This window comes from Acomys minous (genome assembly GCF_964271855.1).
Source record: "Acomys minous genome assembly, chromosome: 2".
NCBI classification, from domain to species: Eukaryota; Metazoa; Chordata; class Mammalia; order Rodentia; family Muridae; genus Acomys; species Acomys minous.
This window is the reverse complement of record NC_140484.1, coordinates 36754943-36773296: the sequence shown is the minus strand read 5'-3', so window position 1 is coordinate 36773296 and position 18354 is coordinate 36754943. Positions and strand designations below refer to the sequence as shown.

At 45.4% G+C, this 18354-nt stretch overlaps 1 protein-coding gene and 1 long non-coding RNA gene across 2 annotated transcripts in view; one reads left to right on the top strand and one right to left on the bottom strand.

Annotated features, from left to right (window-relative positions):
- The window catches only part of LOC311579548 (uncharacterized protein), a 50220-nt gene extending 40528 nt beyond the window's left edge, over positions 1 to 9692 (bottom strand). The window contains exon 1 of the mRNA XM_084750233.1: positions 9093 to 9692. The gene's annotated coding sequence lies outside the window, so the exon portion shown is untranslated. The remainder of the gene's footprint in view (positions 1 to 9092) is intronic.
- Positions 9693 to 17253: 7561 nt separating this feature from the next.
- The window catches only part of LOC311579560, a 53384-nt gene continuing 52283 nt past the window's right edge, over positions 17254 to 18354 (top strand). Inside the window, exon 1 of the long non-coding RNA XR_014773193.1 lies at positions 17254 to 17653. This is a non-coding gene — a long non-coding RNA (uncharacterized lncRNA). The remainder of the gene's footprint in view (positions 17654 to 18354) is intronic.

Here is an 18354-nt window from a genome sequence, read left to right as displayed (position 1 = left end):
CATTGCCAGCATTCTCGTCCCAGCCAATGGCACACATCCATCCTTAAAACCCCTCCCACTCCCCAAGGTTTATAAATCCCTAGTTCACATGAAATAAAGGGGCCAACCATCTACTTCATCAATGACCGTCTGAGACTTGCTGTTCATTCTGGGGAAAGAACAGCTCCCTTCCTCCCTAGAGAATTCACCGCTGGACCCCAGGTCCTCACTGCCAGTCAAGCAGTCTCAGCGGAACAACCTCGGCTGATGCAGAAGGCTGTGTGACCGCCTCCGAGCTCAGTGCTCATAAGCAGCAGTCCAAGAGTCAGCCCAGATCTCTGCCACCATCTTTCACTGCTCTGCTCACAGCAGTGCCCATCTACTAGGGGCAAGCCGCTGACTCTTCACAAACCTGCTGTCTGATTTGTGGGAGTCAGGCAGGGTGTTCTCTCCCTGCCTAGGTCTGTCTCAGATCCTGCATTCCGTCTGTAACCCCATCAAGCACAGGCATTCACCTGCACCTTTTGCTGCTATGCGGCTTTATAAAAACAACTGTAAACCTTCTGCTGCTAGGGATGGCTAGTTTAAAAGAGCAGTAATACTTATTGCTGAGAAAAATCTTTTCTCCCGCACTTCCGGCTAAACAGGATACCTTGTGAAGCGCGGATCCAGTCCTGTGTGTTTCATCTTTCCCTGCCCAGAGACCAATGTTCCTGGGGGATGCAGAACCTTTGATTCCATGATTCACCCTTTGCGCCCAGAAGGGCTCAGACTTCCATCGGAGAAAGGCATACCCCTAGCGCTGTGCTCACCAGCAGCCCAGAACCGGAACTACAGTCAAGTGTAGTAGTAAAAGCCTATCATCTCAGGAAGAAGCAAGAGGATCAGTAGTCAGGAGCTCAGGGTCATTCTTGCCTACATAATGAGTTCAAGGCCAGCCTGGGCTACATGAATAAGGAAGGAGAAGCTGGAGAGATGGCTTAGCCGTTAAGAGCCACAGCTGCCTGCTCTTCTACAGGGACAGGGTTCAGTTTCCATATAGTATGCAAACATATATGCAGACAAAACACTCATACACATAAAATAAAATATAATGCAAATGTACAGGAGGAAACACACTATTTCTTAGCTTTTCTTCTTGGGTGTTCATTAAATACCAGCACCTCTCAAAGTCAAACATTGCCTTTCTTTTCCTTCTTATATATGGTGTATATGGCTCTCCTCCCAGCATTTATGACTCAGCCTTGTCTTGATTTCTCAATGTGGCTGAATCTGAGTTGCTGGAACTCTTAACTCCAGGTCCATATCTTGAAATCACAAGCAGACTTTCCTCTGGGGAGGTCCGTAGACCCCTCCAATTGAGCCTGTGTAAAGCTCCGTACATCGTCTGTTCCTCATCAAAGGAAAGGAAGGTCAAAGTCCTCATCCTGTGCTCCTTGCATTGGTCCCAATATGCTGACGGTGTGCTGACATGTGACTTTTCAAAAATAATATTATCATAGAGAATCTCTTGGAACTGAAACAAACCTCAGAAGTAAGGATAATCATTTCTAATTCCATCCATTTGCCAGCAAAACTCAAGATTTCCTTGTTCTTAATAGTTGAATAGTATTCCATTGTGTAGATGTACCACAGTTTTGTTTGTTTGTTTGTTTTTTTATCCACTCTTCAACTGAGGGACATCTTGGTTGTTTCCAGGTTCTGGCTATTACAAATAAGGCTGCTATGAACATAGTTGCATAAATGTCTTTGTTGCAAGTGTATTGGGTGACTGGTCAGGCAGTAAACTGTCTTAAGTCAATTTGTACATTTTGGAAGCTGCTAACCCACACTGCTGGTTCACTCAGGATTGTAAGTTTTATTCCTCCTCAAGTCTCTGAGGGGCATTGAAGACAAGATAGTATAGTTTTACCACCAAGCTTAGCTGAATAGGGGACAAGATCATCTTAGATTAAGTTAAAGAAGTTAAGCTATTAGAGTTGAAATAGGATAGATATTGAATTTCACTTGGAAATTTAGACCCAACAAGACAGGAAAGACACTTACTTCAAATGGGAAAAATGCAGATGGCCAAGTCACTATGAATGTAACATGTCTAGAACTCATTATTCTCATGATTGTCACATGGTTCTCCCTGCTGTATGTAGTTTGTTTTATACATGTGTAATAAAATAAAAGTATTAATAAAAAAAGAAGTAAGGGTATTCTTGTCGAAATCTCCTTGTTAGCCAGGTTTATGGGAAACACTGGTAAACTCAGCATTCTGGAGCCGGAAGCAAGAAGATCCCAAGCTAGAGGCCAGCCTAGGCTATATACTATATGCCTAAATAAGAAAATGAATTAAGGCTCTCCCTATTGCCATCTGTGAGATAAAACCAGAAGCCAGGCAGACAGCAGCACTCAGGCCAGGAGAGACTGACTCAGTGACTGTGGTAAGAAAACCTGCCCACGGCTCTTTTCTGGCTCTGCCATGGCTATCTACCTTATTACATGATTGCTCCAATGTGCCCCACACTTCCCTGGTCGGTACGAGGAACATTGTCTTTCTTCATATCTTGGTTCGAGGTTTTCACCTTTCCCAAAACCATGGGCTACCTCACAAAGACTCATGCTGAGCTATGTGACTGGCTCAAAAAGGCTTCAAAATCGTCAAACAAGATGATAGCAGGCATGGTAGCACAAGCCTTTAATCCAAGCATTGGGAAGCTGAAGCAGGTGGATTTCCATGAGTACAGGGCCAACCTGCTCTACATGTCAAGATCCAGGCCAGCCAGGGATGCATAATGAGATCTTGTTGGTGGGTGAGGGGAAGAAGAAGAAGAAGAAGAAGAAGAAGAAGAAGAAGAAGAAGAAGAAGAAGAAGAAGAAGAAGAAGAAGAAGAAGAAGAAGAAGAAGAAGGGAACTATGTGTGCTTGCCTAGCAAGCATGAAGCCCTGGGTGCAAGTGGTAGCACTACATAAACCAGATGTGGTGGTGCATGCCTTCAATCTCAGCAGCTGGGAGTGGGAGGCAGAGTTTTCAGGAGTTCGAGATCGTCTTCAGCTGCATCTGCAATTAAAGGCCACCCTAGGGCTCATGGGACCTTGGCAGAAGGAAAAGGAAAACAACACCAACAACACATGGGGAAAGAGACTCAAGCCAGGACTGACAATGAGTCACCTCAAGTGCCAGTCTCAACCAATTCCTCATGACTGCTTAGAACACTGTTAGGGACTCTGCAGGGGTTTATACAAACTTAGCAGGAAAAGTTGGTAAAGGCACAAGATGGAGACATGAATATTCCTGATCTACATGAAATCTTTTTTTTTTTTTAACATTTTCCTGCACACACCAGCACCAGAACTACGTACCACTTCCTGAATGATCCCTTGATCAGGCGATTCTTTTCACCACAAGTACCGCCTGTTCTCATAACTTCTTCCTTTCAGCATCAGCAATTGCCTCAACTTCCTCAAATGGGACCCTTCTCGTGGTTCCTGACATCTTCTACCAACACAGTCTTTTGCTTCCTCTGAGGGGATGTCAATGTCCTCAGGCGTATAAATGTGTGTGTGTTCTATAGCATGTGTGTTTCTCCTTCTCCCATTGAACGATGGGGCCTTTTAAGACAGTGAACATGCCTTGCTTATCTTGCAATTCTTAAACCCGCATCACTAATTTAGATACAGCCAGTGTTCAATTGAAGACTTTTGAGGAGAGTGTTGGGCTTTTTGGTTTGGTTTGGTTGGGTTTGGTTTGGTTTGGTTTGGTTTGGTTTAGTTTTTTGAGAGAAGGTTTCTCTGTGTAGCCTTGGCTGTCATGGACTTGCTTTGTAGATCAGACTGGCTTCGAACTCACAGAGATCTGTCTGCCTCTGCCTCCTCAAGTGCTGGGATTTCAGGTGTGCACCATTGTGCCCGGCTCAATAGAAAATTATAAAATAAAAAGCCAGACGGTGGTGGCATATGTCTGCAATCCCAGCACTTGGGAGGCAGAGGCAGGCAGATCACTGTGAGTTCGAGGCCAGCCTGATCTACAAAACGAGTCCAGGATAGTCAAGGCTACACAGAGAAATCCTGTGTCAAAGAAAAAAATTATAAAATAAATCAACTATTTAGCCAATATTCTGATAGTATTGTGACATGGAACTTTTTTTAAAAGCATATTGGTGGCTGGAGAGATGGCTCAGCAGTTAAGAGCTCTGACTGCTCTTCTAGAGGTCCTGAGCTCAATTCCCAGCAATCACATGGTGACTCACAATCATATATAATGTGATCTAATGTGTACTGCATATGTAATAAATAAACAAATCTTTTTTTAAAAAAGCATATTATCAGAGAATCTCTTGGAGCTGAAACCATCTCAGAAGCAAAGATATTCATGCAGACATCTCCCTCATGGTGAGGTGTGATAGCAAACACCTGCAATCTCAGCTCTTCAAGCCTGAAACAGGGGGATCTCAAGTCAGCAGCAAGCCTGGGCTACATATGTGGTAAAAATCTTGTGTTAATAAGTAAATAAATAAGTAGGGCAGTTGTGGTGGCACACACCTTTATTCCCAGCACTCTGGAGGCACAGGCGGTCAACTTCTGTGAGGTCAAGGTCTGCCTGGTCTACACATCCAGTTCGAGGACAGCCAAGGTTGCACAGTGACGTTCTGTATCAAAACCAACCAACCAACCAAGGGCCAGCTAGATGATTAACACACTCATGAGACAGACAGACAGAGATATCTTAAAACCAATAGACTGTCCTTGCCAATTATGAACAAAAGCCAGACTATAGAAGCCCCTAACCAGGAGGTGACAGAACTGTGAATTCAAGAGAAGAATTTGTGTCATTGATACAGTAACAAGATTGTCATAAATAATTCAGCCAATATATACAACAAATCTATGACCCTTTACCAATGAGCCTGGAACATGATTTGCCCACTATAATACAAGCTCTCAAACGAAAATGAAAATTCAAACCCACATCATGACTTGCCCGTTTTTGTTTTCTTATTTTTATTTTTTGGTAAATGCAAGTGCAAAGAGAGGAATCTACTGCTATTAAAAATACTCATTATTGTGGTAAGGTGCAGTGGTACATGCCCGCAATCCTCACACTCAGGAGGCTGAGGCAGAAGAATCTCAGACCAAAAAGGCTAGCCTCAGCTTCATAGTAAAACCCTGTCTCGATAAACAATAAAATCAATAACAATTGCTGTCATTATTGGTGTTATTATCATCAGCAGCAGGTGCCTGGAATGTCACTATGCACCTATAATCACAGCTACCTGGTCGCATGAGAAGGGCGGACTACGTGAGGGTGGAAGTTTCAGCAGCTTAGGTAACAGAGAAGAATCTGATCTCTTCAGTTTTACTATTACTGTTGTTGTTATGATTGACGAGTTGGAGAGAACCACTACACTAAACCTCACTGTGTAACTTACAGAAGGATCACCCCGAGATCACCCTCCAGCCTGCACACCATTCATGTCCTCCAACTGCACACCTAACCCTGAAACAAGGCGAAGACAGTTCCCTAGAGGAGCAGCGAGCCACCTATCCTAAGCATTCACAGCTCTCCTCATGGCTCATTTGTGCAGAGGCCACCGGGCCCAAAGGCTTCCCCATCACCCGCATCCCTCCAGCCATAGCAACAAGTCTGAGAACACAATTTATAACATTGTGACAGCATCAACAACCGAGGGAGAAGTCACAAGCACCAGGGACCTCATCTTTCCTTTATAGGAAATCAGCTTTCGTTGTTGTTGCTTCTTGGATGCCTAAGAGGAGAAAAAGAAATTGAAGAGAGACAGTGACAGACTTGTTAATTTCCAAAGTTGGTGCCAAGTCCTGTCTAAGAGGAAGGACGGTGCAGGCATTTCATTCTTCTGGGAAAGTAAGGTTGGGGGGTGGGGGTGGGGGAAATCTTTTTTTTTTTTTTTCACTTTAGGCAGTGAAAAAACAAACAGCCTAAGCCCAAATCCCAAAGAACACCATGATTTCAGCGATTTGGGGGGTTATCTGCGCTGTCTTTTCCCTCTGTGTCTGTGTGGTTCCTCAAACAAAGTGGGCTGGAAGAGTTCAAGCTTGGTTCACAGAAGAGAACATTCTGTACTCAGCCTGTGCCGGGCTGCGCTGTGTAAAACAAGATCAACAGAATGATCTCAGCCGCAGCAGCAGCCGCGCGGCAGCAGGCAGCAGGCACCGCCACGCCCCCCACCAGCCCAGCCCGGCGTTTGAACGTGCGGGTTCAGAAGCCATCTGTGGATAGTGACCGCAAAAGTGGGCGCGCGCGCGCACTCACACACACACACACACACACACGCGCGCGCGCGCGCGCGCACCCGGCACTCCAAAGAGGCCTTTCTGGTCCTTGTGGTTCAATTCTGCTATTTCTCGCTGGAGGGTCAGGGGAGCTGTAAGCATATTTGTCTTTGGAGTTTAATCACAACTGAAGCACTTCCAAGGAACGAGCCCCTGTGTGCACACTTCTGCTTTGGCATCGATCAGAGCTTTGCAATCCGTTTGGATATTTCTGTGCTCAGATGACAGAAGTAATACTAAATATGCTACGCTGAGACCGAGCCTGTGCTAAAAGGCGTCGGAGGGGGTGAGGGGGGGTTGGGCAGGGAAAGAGAAGAGCAAAGGAAAGTCAAGATCATTGCCTGAGCCCCACACTGCACCCGCGCCCCCAACTTTTCCGTCTCCTGGATCCAAAGCCTTTTCACCTTTTGTCTAGAATTTAGCGAACAAATCAATGCATATTTATCCAGTGCAGACTTCGTGCAAGGGCCTGGTCATAAAATCGTACCCGAAACAAGATTTTTCTAGCAAAATGGAAGCCCGACAGGCAAAGTGGAGAACCTGGGGGGGCAACAGAAAGGAAGAGGAGCAGGGGAGAGCTGTGTGGCCACAGGGTGGGGGCGGGGTGGCAGGGAGGAGAGGGCAGCAGACTGACTGAGCTAAGAAAAGGTCCCGAACTCAGGTGGGTGTTTTGAAGGAAAAGCTCAGCCGGCAGCAGGCACTGCCTACTCCCGGGAACCTTCCCAGTTGAATGCACGCCTGCTGCCAAAGGAAAGGGTAACACAAAATGCCCACACCTCCCCGCGGAGGTTACGGGCTGGGCCTCGCTATGCCTCCATTCAAGGTAACCCGGTCCTGGCCCATTGCAGGAAAAAGAGAGAGCTGGCTAGGGAGAAGAACAAAGAATGTTCTGTGCAGTGTGGCTTTACATCCTGATTTACTGTCCCGGAGACATGAGGCAAGTTTCTCAGACTTTGTGCCGTTGACTGCAAATGCTCCAGTTATTAACCGGGAAAAGGCCACCTGTTTGCTGAATTTGCCTCCTATGCGGTTAAAGGAAACAGAATGTGCCTCATTAAGTAAATAGTAACCATTGTTATTATGAATGTTAAGTGTGGGTCAGTGAAAGCTGTTTCTTGGGTGCTGATTAAGAACATCCACAACTGTGTCCTCTAAACTGTTCTCTCGTCCACATGTTTTCACAGTGTGTTGACTTAGTGAGAGGCTGTTGCGCTGCCTCACCTGCCGCCACGCTTTGTGCCAGGCACTAGGCTCCAGGACAGCTGAGCCTCGTCCTGGAGAAGCGTCCTCTCCTTCCAAGTGGCTGAGGCAGGAATCAAATGCTTCCTCAAAGTAGGCCTAGTTGTTATGCTCAGCCTAGTTTCTCAGATGTCCAAGATTGATTTCTAAGGCAGAAGCAGCCCATTCCAGAGACAAAGGAGGTGCTTGGCATGCTGGGGAGCAGGGGCTGAGCTGGGACAGGCCTAAGACAGGGCATTCTTGGGATTGTACTTGGAGAATGTAAGCACCCTTTCTGGCTTCAGGACCAGAGCTCCTACCAAGACTGGAAAAATTAAGTTACATGACACCTCTAGGGACTGGACACACCACCACATCACACTACCACTACATGGGGAGGTAGGAGAAAGACAGCCTCCAGGACTCAGTTACGGACAGTGTACCCATCTGTAAACCAGTAAAGACTCGCAAGCCTTTCCAGGCATGGTGGCTCGCACCTGTAATCCCAACAGTTGCAAGGCTGAGGAAAGAACATTACAAGTTCAAGGTCAGCCAGGGCTACTGAACTAGTTGCTTGTTTGTTACTATGATGAAACACCATAACCAAGACTACTCTAAAAAGAAAGAGTTTGTCTGAGTGGATGGTTCCAGAGAGATAAAAGTCCCTCGTGGTAGAAAGCCAGCAGCAAGCATGGCACTTGGAGCAAAAAGATAAGCTCTCATATCTTGAACCACGAGCACCAAACAGAGAGCACAGACTCTATGGATTGGATATTTAAACTCTCAAAGCCTGCCTAGAGTGACATACATCCTTCAAGGCCACATCTCGTTAATCTTCCCAAACAGCACCATCCACTGGAGATGATGAGTTCAAATGTCTGAGACTATGGGGGACATTCCTCATTCAAACCACCAAGCCACATAGCAAGACCCTGCCACAAGGTTTTCTAACACCCAGCACCCCCCCACCTCCAATAACAAACCTTAAGGCCACTCCACCAAGTCCCAAATGGCTGCCCAAGTATTGCATCACTAAGGATAATTTCATAGACTTCCCTTCCACTACCAATGTCATCCTAGAGTTCAAGAGAGAAGCCAATCCCAGGCCATTTGAGTCAAAGCCCAAGTAGAGCTTCCTTGGAACCAGCCACTGAGCCATCTAAGTCCTTTCTTCCTATGGAGACGAGCTCACCTCACTACCTGGGCTCTCCACCATCTCACCGAGGACACTGTTTACAATATTAGCAGCAAAGAAATCGTCTCAAGCACTCTCATCTCTCCAGTGGACGTCCTCTGCCACAGACTGCTACCCGAAGCAGCCTGTTACAGAGGGGATTTCCGAGAAAGACCAGAGTATGCCTAGAGCAGTAAAAGCAGGACCTAATAGGTAAATTGAGCTACATAAATTCAGAGGCAAGTAACGGAGATCTCAGAGGGAGTCCATGACGGGAAGGAGTTCTCTGAGGATACAGCAAGAGGTCACAACAACCCACACAGATCTTTTTTTGGGGGGGGGAGGGGGGAAGGAGGTGGTATGTCCACAAACATCTTTTGGGAAGGAAAACCTAAGGTCATGAACTTTGCTGATGAATACTTACCATATGGTAGGAGCTTTAAATGTGTCCTCTCATTTAATTTGCACGAGAACCCCATGTGGTAAGTGGTGGTAGCATTGCTGTTGTAGATGAAGAAACCAAGATTTGGAGATCTTACGTACTAGACTCTCAGAGTGTACTAGAGCCATGTTGTCTGTTTCCTTTGGTTATTCAGACTTGCATCACAACTTTCAGTTCTGATACTAAGTTCCACCCTCCAGCCTCTAAGTTCCACTCTCCAGCCTCATAGCTCATCTTATCCCAGTTGATGTCATTAACCGGAACTTTCTGAATGTCTGTGAGCTGCTGGAGTGGCTGGTCTATAAGTGCCGACCTTCAGGAGCTCCTATCTGCATGGCAGTGATGCTGCAGAGACAACTTCTGAACTCCAGTGGCTTCACCTAGTGAAGCTTATTTTCTGATTCTGCCCTGTGCCCTTTTGGGGGTTTTACTCAAGGGTCTTGGCTGATGGAAAGTTGTCAGGTCTTTTAAGCGCTGCTGTCAGTCATCATTTGAGAAAGAAAACATGGCCAGTTACTCACCAGCTCTTAGCTCCTCTTCCTCCCATAGCATCTTCCTGAGAAGAGCTCATGATGGCCCTGCTCCCACTGACATCCAAAACAAATCAAGGACACATAACATCAAGGGATTGGAGTAGTCCAAACCCACCACAAGCCAACTAAGGCAGGGAAACAAAACAAAACAAAACAAAACAAACAAACAAAAAAAGCTATATAAGACACAAATTCTGCCCTTACATTTCACTCTAACCTCTAGCAAGACAATAAATGTGTAATTATTGAAATGGGTTTTTGCATAGCCCCTGCTCATCCTGGAGTTTGCTCTGTAGGCCAGGCTAACCCTACCTGCCTCTACCTCTGCCTCTGCCTCCCAAATGCAGAGGATTAAATGTGCATGCCACCACTGCCCTTGCTAGCTAAGAGGGATTGATCTCAGGAGATACTTCTGCGAACAGAAACTAAAACTTCAATGAACCAAGATAATGAAGACAGGTTGAGGGGACTAAAATTCTAAGTGGTGGTGAGGAATCCAGGGAGGAGGAAGAGGCTGCATCCAGTGGCTAGCTAGCAGCTACTTGGAGGAAACAGGGCAACAGCAGGCAACAGGAGACAAGGCTCTTGGCTTGGGGACTTAAGTTTGGTTTCCTGGTGTTCAGTAGAAGCCCTCAACAAAGCCTTCATGCCTGAGATGTTTTGGGGGGTGACATGAGGTCACAAGTGGGCACGTGGGTTGCAGTGAAGTGTTGACTCTGGCTTCAAAGTGGATCCACGGAATGAGCAGGCCGTCCCCTAGAGAGCCCAGTCAAGTTCTGGTGAATAGATGTGAGCACTCGAGTTTATGGAGAAAAAAATAAATAAACGGCTTCTCCTAGGAGAACAAGCATTAGTGAGGCTGTCCTTCATCAGGAGGATGATGAGAAGCAGAAAGCAACCCCATTGGGGTTGGATGACAATAACACATTCCTATCCAGGCTCTAAGATATACGTGCAAAGGCACTGATGTGATGAGCAGACATGTGAAGGATACAGTCGTCAGAAGGATCAGCTCCATGGGGTAATGCAGCAATCAGGATTCGTGGGAACAAATCTCTTTCATCAAAGTTATGAATATAGCATTCACTGAATGCCTTAGTTAGGTTTCCATTGCTGTCATAAACGCCATGGCCAAAAGCAACTTTGGAGGAAAAGGTGTGTCTCATCTTACAGTTTGTACTCCACAATGAGAGCAAGTCAGGGCAGAAACTCAGGCAAAAAACTGGAGGTAGGATCTGGGGCAGAGCCCATAGAGCAATGCTGCTCACGGGAGGACTTGGTCCCCTATGTCCTGTTCAGCCTGCTTGCTGGTTGTGTTTTGTTTTGGTTGTTTTTGTTTTTCAAGATAGGGTTTTTCTGTGTAGACCTGGCTGTCCCGGAACTCGCTCTGTGGACCAGGCTGGTCTTGAATTCAGAGATCAGCCTGCTTCTACCTCCCAGGTGATGAGATTAAAGGCATGTGTCACCAACTGCCTGGCATCAGCCTGGTTTTGTTGTTGTTTTTGTTTTTGTTCTCGAGACAGGGTTTCTCTGTGTAGCCTTGGCTGTCCTGGACTCACTTTGTAGACCAAGCTGGCCTCGAACTCACAGCAATCTGCCTGCCTCTGCCACCAAAGTGCTGGGATTAAAGGTGTGAGCCTGGCATCACTGATTTCTTATCAGTCCATCGGTAAACAAAAGTAAAATACAAAGCGATGGCTCTAAGAGACAAGCTTCCCCTAAGGACATCAGAAGTTATATCCACCTCGCCCATACAACATGCCAATATTTACTTTGCTGCTAAGCACCAACGCCTGCATGTGCCAAGATCCTTCAGGCCCCGCATCCTGGCAGAGAAACGCTTGCCAGAGACAGCAGCGAACAGCAGCAGGGAGCTGGTGACTTCTTGACTTATATGTAGCTGTCAAGTGGGAAGATTCATCCACGTTGATCAGAACTAAAATATCCTGCTGTGGAGAGTGTGTGTTCTGGGAAGCCTCTCAGTCAGCATGGTCAGCATGCATCTCGATGATCTTAAAAACATCCACAGAACCCTTCTCCACAGACGCCTCTGATGCAGTTTGTAAATTTTATAGATGGGAAATTACCATGGCAGTATAGATACGTAACAACTCCCAATGAGAACATGAGACTACAGTGCCCTTTGGTGGGAAAGCAGTGAGATAGAAGACTTACTCAGAATGTGAGTGAGTTCAGAAAGTTATTCAAATGTTCAGATTTCTCCTAATTTTCTCCTGCTTCTACATTCAATTCTATGCTTGGCACTAAACTTTGGTCCCCTGGAGCAATTCTGTCATCTTGACCTGAATATGGTTCTTCTCTATCTACCCTGAAGGATGGCGGTGGGCGACAGACTCATGTCACTCACGGGGGCCTATGTTTTATGCATTCCTGGCACAGTTCTTACAGAGGCTTAAAAAAAAAAAAAAAACCTACCCAGCAGGTGAGTGAGCACCTGTGAGGAAAGAGAATGAACCTCAATTCATTTGCTCATCTGGTAAATATTTACTGAGCCATTACTATGTTCATGAAGCCTTGGCAGGGTGCTGGAGGTACAGCTAAGGGCAAAGTAGACAGGGCCCTTCACATCCTGGAGCCAGCCATACGGTTTGGGGAGGATTGTTGTTAACTGGGACATCCTGTGGGTCATTGCAAACACGGTAAGGTGGTACATAACGATGAATGGCTGTGAGAAAATAAGGCAGACCACATGACCTAGGCTGTGGGAAAGGGCTATAGAAAGAGTCAGCCCAAGAGAGTGAAGCTCAGATCAAGGATGAGCAGGAGTTGGATGGGGATGTGTGGGTGTGGTCTCCTTCTCTGTAAAGGGACTCTGCCAACAGGGTCATGGCCAGAAACAAACTCTAAGGTGAGGACACAGGAAAGCAACTTATGAGACAGGCCATATCCCTGAAGAAAGCCGGAGAAAAATCTGGAGAGAGGGGACTAGAAATGGAAATGGGCCATTCAAGGTTGAGAATCAAAGTGTCCTAGAGAGGCTAGTAGAAGCAGCTACGTTGAGTCTCCCGCGAGGGAGCTGAGGTTATTTGCTTCCCTGGGTCTATCTGTAACAGGTAAAGTCATAAACATCTTTTTTTTTTCCTGTCCTGTCTAAAATGCAGAATGCTCCTAGTAGCCTGAAGACTGTGCTCCATCAGAGACCTATGCAGGCTGCAGTGAGCTCAACAGCAGGCAAGCATGGCATGCATGAAGACTGCAAAAGGATGCAAGAATCAATTGCTATATAGCATGTGAATTCATGTTGAATTAAACTGTGTGTGTAAGGAGCCAGGCAAGGGACCTGACATAGAACTTAAATGTTCAATTGATATTAATTCCTGTCATGTGTGTTTATCACTAGTCACCGACAAGCCTTGGGCAGGCTTCACCTTGCCCAGTTAGCTCCACCCACTCTATCTTCAGGAAACCCTTCCTGCCACTCCCTGCCAAGTCTCCTGAGACAAACACACATATAAATAGAGCACTATATATTTATATTTCTCAGAACTGTCACATTTTGCTGAGCTCATAACAGAACTGAGCAAATAGTGCTGTCATCCTCTGTAATACATGCTATCACTCACAGCGGCTTCATCTCCCTGTCTTCCCAGGATCCCAGAGCTCAGAAATGAATGCACATGTTCTTCTTTTCTTAAACTACATCTGTGCTAACCTGATATAATTATCAGACCTCCCTTTCCTGGCCAACATGGTAGACTTCTTGGGCCAGAGGAACCTCCTTCAACTGCTTGTTTTTCTGAGCAATTTAGCAATTACTTCCTACTAGAGAAAAAAAAAATTCGGTGTTTTAAATTTAATTTTTTAAAAACCTATAGATAGAAAGATTGTATTCATTAGTTTTTATTGTCAGTTTTAAGCGATCCAGAGTCAGCTGGGAAGAGGGACTCTGAAGTGAGGAGCTGTCTGTGAGAGAGTGTCTTGACTGATGGTTGGTGTGGGAGGATCAAACCCACTGTGGGCAGCACCATTCCTACGCAGGAGGACCTGGGATGTGTAAGAAATCTAGTGTGAGCCACTGAGTGAAACAGCAAGCAACCTCCCTCTATGGCTTTTGCTTCGATTCCGGGTCCTGACTTTCCTCAACATTAGACTATCAACTGGAAGTGTAAGCTGAAATAAATCCCCAAGTTACTTCTGGTGGGAGTGTTTCTGTCACAACAACAGAATAGCAAACCAGAATAAGAATGATCTCAAACACATTATTCTGAAGGAGAAAAAGAGCCTGACACAAAAGCCTACACATGAGATGAGCCCATATGGTAGAACTTCTATGTGAGGGGATATTAATCTTTAGGGGCAGAAAGCGAGTCAATAGGTGTTTGCAGCCAGGCCTAAGGCAACTGCATAGAAAGCGTAAGAGAACAGTAGGGAGATGAGAGTGTTCACGCCTTGACTGTAGAGGCCGTTACATTTCCAATTGTTGAAATTCATACCTGTATGCTTCGATTGAGTATAATCTACCATATATAAATTATAACTTCAGGGCTGGAAAGATGGCTCAGAAGAGAAGAGCACTGTCTTCTTTTCCAAAGGTCCTGAGTTCAATTCGCAGCAACCACATGGTGGCTCACAACCATATATAATGAGATCTAATGCCCTTTTCTGGCATCCAGACAAAACACTGTGTATGTAATAAATTAATAAATCTTTTAACAATAAATAAATAAATTATAACTTAATAAAGTGAAATCTGGGGACAGGGTTTCACAATCTGTATTCTTGCTGCCCTCAGGCTTGGGGTAACCCTCCTTATTTTAGCCTCCCAAGTTCAGAATCACACAGGTGAATACCACCATACCTGGCAATAAAGTGATTTTTTGAAAATGAGCAACAGTGCATTCTTGTCACCTGAGCAGAAATCAAGAATAAACCCAAAAGGTTGGGTAAATAGCTCGGTCAGTAAAGTGCACACCATGAAAGCCTAAAGACCTGAGTTCGATCCCCAGTACCCACCTAAGAAGCCAGATGTGGTGGGACACACTAGTGATCCCAGGACTGGGGAGGCAAAGATAGTAGTAAGATCCCTAGGGCTCACTGGCCAGGCACTCTAGCCTCTTTGATGAATTCCAGGTCCCAGTAAGAGACCTTGTCTCAATAAGCAAGGTAGCTGGCTACTGAGGAAGTATGCCCAAGGTGATGCTGAGCTCCGGTCTCCACACACCCAAGCAAACATACATGTGCACCTACACATAAGTGAACACACATGTACACACACTCATACACACTATATCCCAAAGTAATCATAAGACACCCCAACCAAATAAACATACAGAAGCCTTTGCAAAAAGTCCTATTACCACCTTCTAGTTTTTATTCAGGAAATTAGTCGAGAGAGTCCAGAAAAGACAAAATAAAACACAAGTCGTTCATCTCAAGTGGCACTGGGATGTTTAGTCAGCTATAAAACCTATATAAGCCTGTATAAGAACTGTTGTCTATTTGACATGTCCAAATGACTTCAAATGCAACAATGAACGACCTAACTTGTTGGAATCCAGGCGGCACCTCCCCTTTCTTGCCTGGTTCCATTTCTGCTTGCCTCTCACCTAGATATGAGCCTTCCTTAAAGCCGGCTATCGAGTGTGGCCCTGGTGCCGTTGTGGTTTATTTTATAGTTTATTGCTTTGCATTCACTTGAAGTAAAAATGAGAAGAATGCAGATGCTTAAGCCATTGTGGGGCAAATGGGGCTTTTGAAAATTAACCAGAATACTACTTGCAGGTAATTGAGAAAAGTTGCTACAAAATCACATTCTTCTATTTAGCATGCACTCTGCACCCGTCCTCAAGCTCTGACACTTTGGAGGTTGCATTCACCCATCCTCCCATCTCCCAACTCTGTACTTTGTCCTGCATGGCATTTAGCATGTGGAAGGCAAATGACTGTTTGTTTACTAATCCCAGTCCTGGATCACAGTGAGAACCCTGGGAGAGCAGGGGCTATGGCGGTCACTACCATAGCCAGTCCTAGAAAAATGCCTGGCCCCTAGTAGGTGCCTAATAAAGAACTGTGGAGTTGTTACCATTCTGGAGACATAACAACAGAGTTTATTTAAGGTTTTGGGAATCAACTGCACAAACAGGAAAACCCTGGCGCTTCCAAAGGGAACTCCACCCAAGCAGCATTCCAGCAGGAAATACTAAAAAGTCAGTATCTAGCACAGAAGGCACAGGGCATGTGTGTCCAGGCAAATTCTCCTGAGCTGATCTCCAAGAGGCTGTTGAATTGTCTGGAAAACTCACGAATTTAAGAGCAGCCCATCAGAATGCCCCTCCAAGGCAGGTGATGGTGTGGTGTGGATGCAACAGGGAAAGGGAGCTGCCTCTGCCCTCCTGACATCCTGAGCCAAACAGAGCACCACTGAATTCATATCTAACACCACAGGCCAAACAGAGCACCACAGAATGCATATCTAACACCATAGGCTAAACAGAGCACCACAGAATTCATATCTAACACCATAGGCTAAACAGAGCACCACAGAATTCATATCTAACACCATGGACTAAACAGAGCACCACAGAATTCATATCTAACACCATAGGCTAAACAGAGCACCACAGAATTCATATCTAACACCATAGGCTAAACAGAGCACCACAGAATGCATATCTAACACCGTGGGCTAAACAGAACACCACAGAATTCATATCTAACACCGTGGGCTAAACAGAACACCACGGAATTCATATCTAACACCGTGGGCTAAACAGAGCACCACGGGATTCCTTTTAAATGAGGGCTAGACCTGGTCACCTAAACTATCAGTATCTCTGCTACTGGCAATTCTTATGTCTCCTGGGAAGACGGTTGTGAAGTCCCATGTGAACGTTCTCCCCCTTTCTTTCTCTTTTTGTTTTTTTCTATATAACATACTGGATCTGAGGCCTCGGTTGCATATGCTAGGCAAATGCTCTACCAGAGAACTGTCTGCACTCCTTATCTTCCCTTTTTCTTTAGGTTGGGATAGAAGTCTTACTAAGTTGCCCTAGCCGACCTTGAACTTGCAGTCCTCCTGCCTTGATTTCCTTGATAGCTGGGATTATCCATGTACATTCTCGAAGGCAATAGCACCTTAGTTGCCTATATCATCGAGAACAGTGTATAAATACATCTAGAGCAGTGGTTCTCAGCCTTCCTAATGCTGCGCCCCTTTAATACAGTTCCTCATGTTATGGTCACCCCAACAATAAAATTATTTTCATTGCTGCTTCATAACTGTAACTTTGCCGCTGTTATTATGCAGGATATCTGATATGCAAGATATCTAATACGCAACCCCTGTGAAAGGGTGATTCAAGCCCCCAGAAGAGGTCCTGATCCACAGGTTGAAAACCGCTGATCTGGAACCTCAAAGCCAACAGCATAAGAGAGGGAAGACCAAGGCAATTGTGAATAATAATCACCACTCTTTGCTCATTAATGGTTAAAACACTGGCTTCCAAGGCTTGAATAACCCTAGTCCCTCCTTTCTTCCATGGCCTACTGGGTATTCACCTTTGGCCCATTTGCCCAGTGGTGAGTGAAGAGAGCAAAAAGAGCTTAAGTCCACTTGGCGTTGCCACATTCAACTGTTCTCAAATTGAGAAACACCTAGCTAACATGAGCATGGAGGACTCTCTGTATCAGCTTCCCATGATCCTCCTGGCTGGTGTTCTAGTTATTAATATACCTAGACTTGACATTGTTTGGTTGATTAAGGATGTCTTTCCTTTACTAGAACACTTAATTAAGAAGTGATCTGGGGAGCCAGGCATAGTGGTGCACACCTTTAATCCCAGCACTCAGGAGGCAAAGGCAGGTGGATCGCTGTGAGTTTGAGGCCAGCCTGGTCTACAAAGCGAGCCCAGCAAGCCAAGGCTACACAGAGAAACCCTGTCTCAAAAAAACTGGGAAAAGGATAATGAAAGTCTATCTGGAAGAAGAAGGAGAAGAAGAAGGAGGAGGAGGAAGAGGAGGAGAAGAAGAAGAAACAACAACAACAATCTGGTAAATTTAATATTCCTTCCATATATATCAAGCAAATCACCTACGTTGGATTTAAATAATGAATCCTGATAACATGCAAACATGTTAGACCATCATCTCTTGCATCACCTCCTGGTGATACTTCGGTGTGCATCCACCACAGCGATATCAGCAGTAACTCATTCCTTAGATCTTTTTTCAACCAAAGAGCTCCTTCTGCTTTCCTAGATTACAGTCACAATTCCTACATTGGGATTAACACTTATCAGTGAGTACTTGTTGTGTATGACTCAGTCTGCCTATGTAGCCCTGCCTGTCCTAGAACCCACGATGGAGACCAGGCTGGGCCTTGAACTCACAGAGATCTACCTGCTTCTGCATCCTCAGTGCTGAAATCAAAGGCCATTACACCCAGCATTACTGAGTACTTTTAATTATTGATAATAACAATAGTAGCAACTGTTACCCAGAACCTCATATATATACCAGAGACCTACAGTCATCTTGCTTTCTCCTTCAACAATGCCCAACTACATCTGGGACAGAGCACAGCTGTTCATTTGGAGCATTCTTTCCAGCCTAAGGGACATTGCAAATGTGATTGTCCTCATGCCTGTACCCCCAAGTAGACAGTAAAGGGAATATTATACAAGGCAGACTTTGTAAACTGCTATGCTCCATCAGACCAAGCCATCAGACTGACTTGAGAGGTAGAGGAAAGT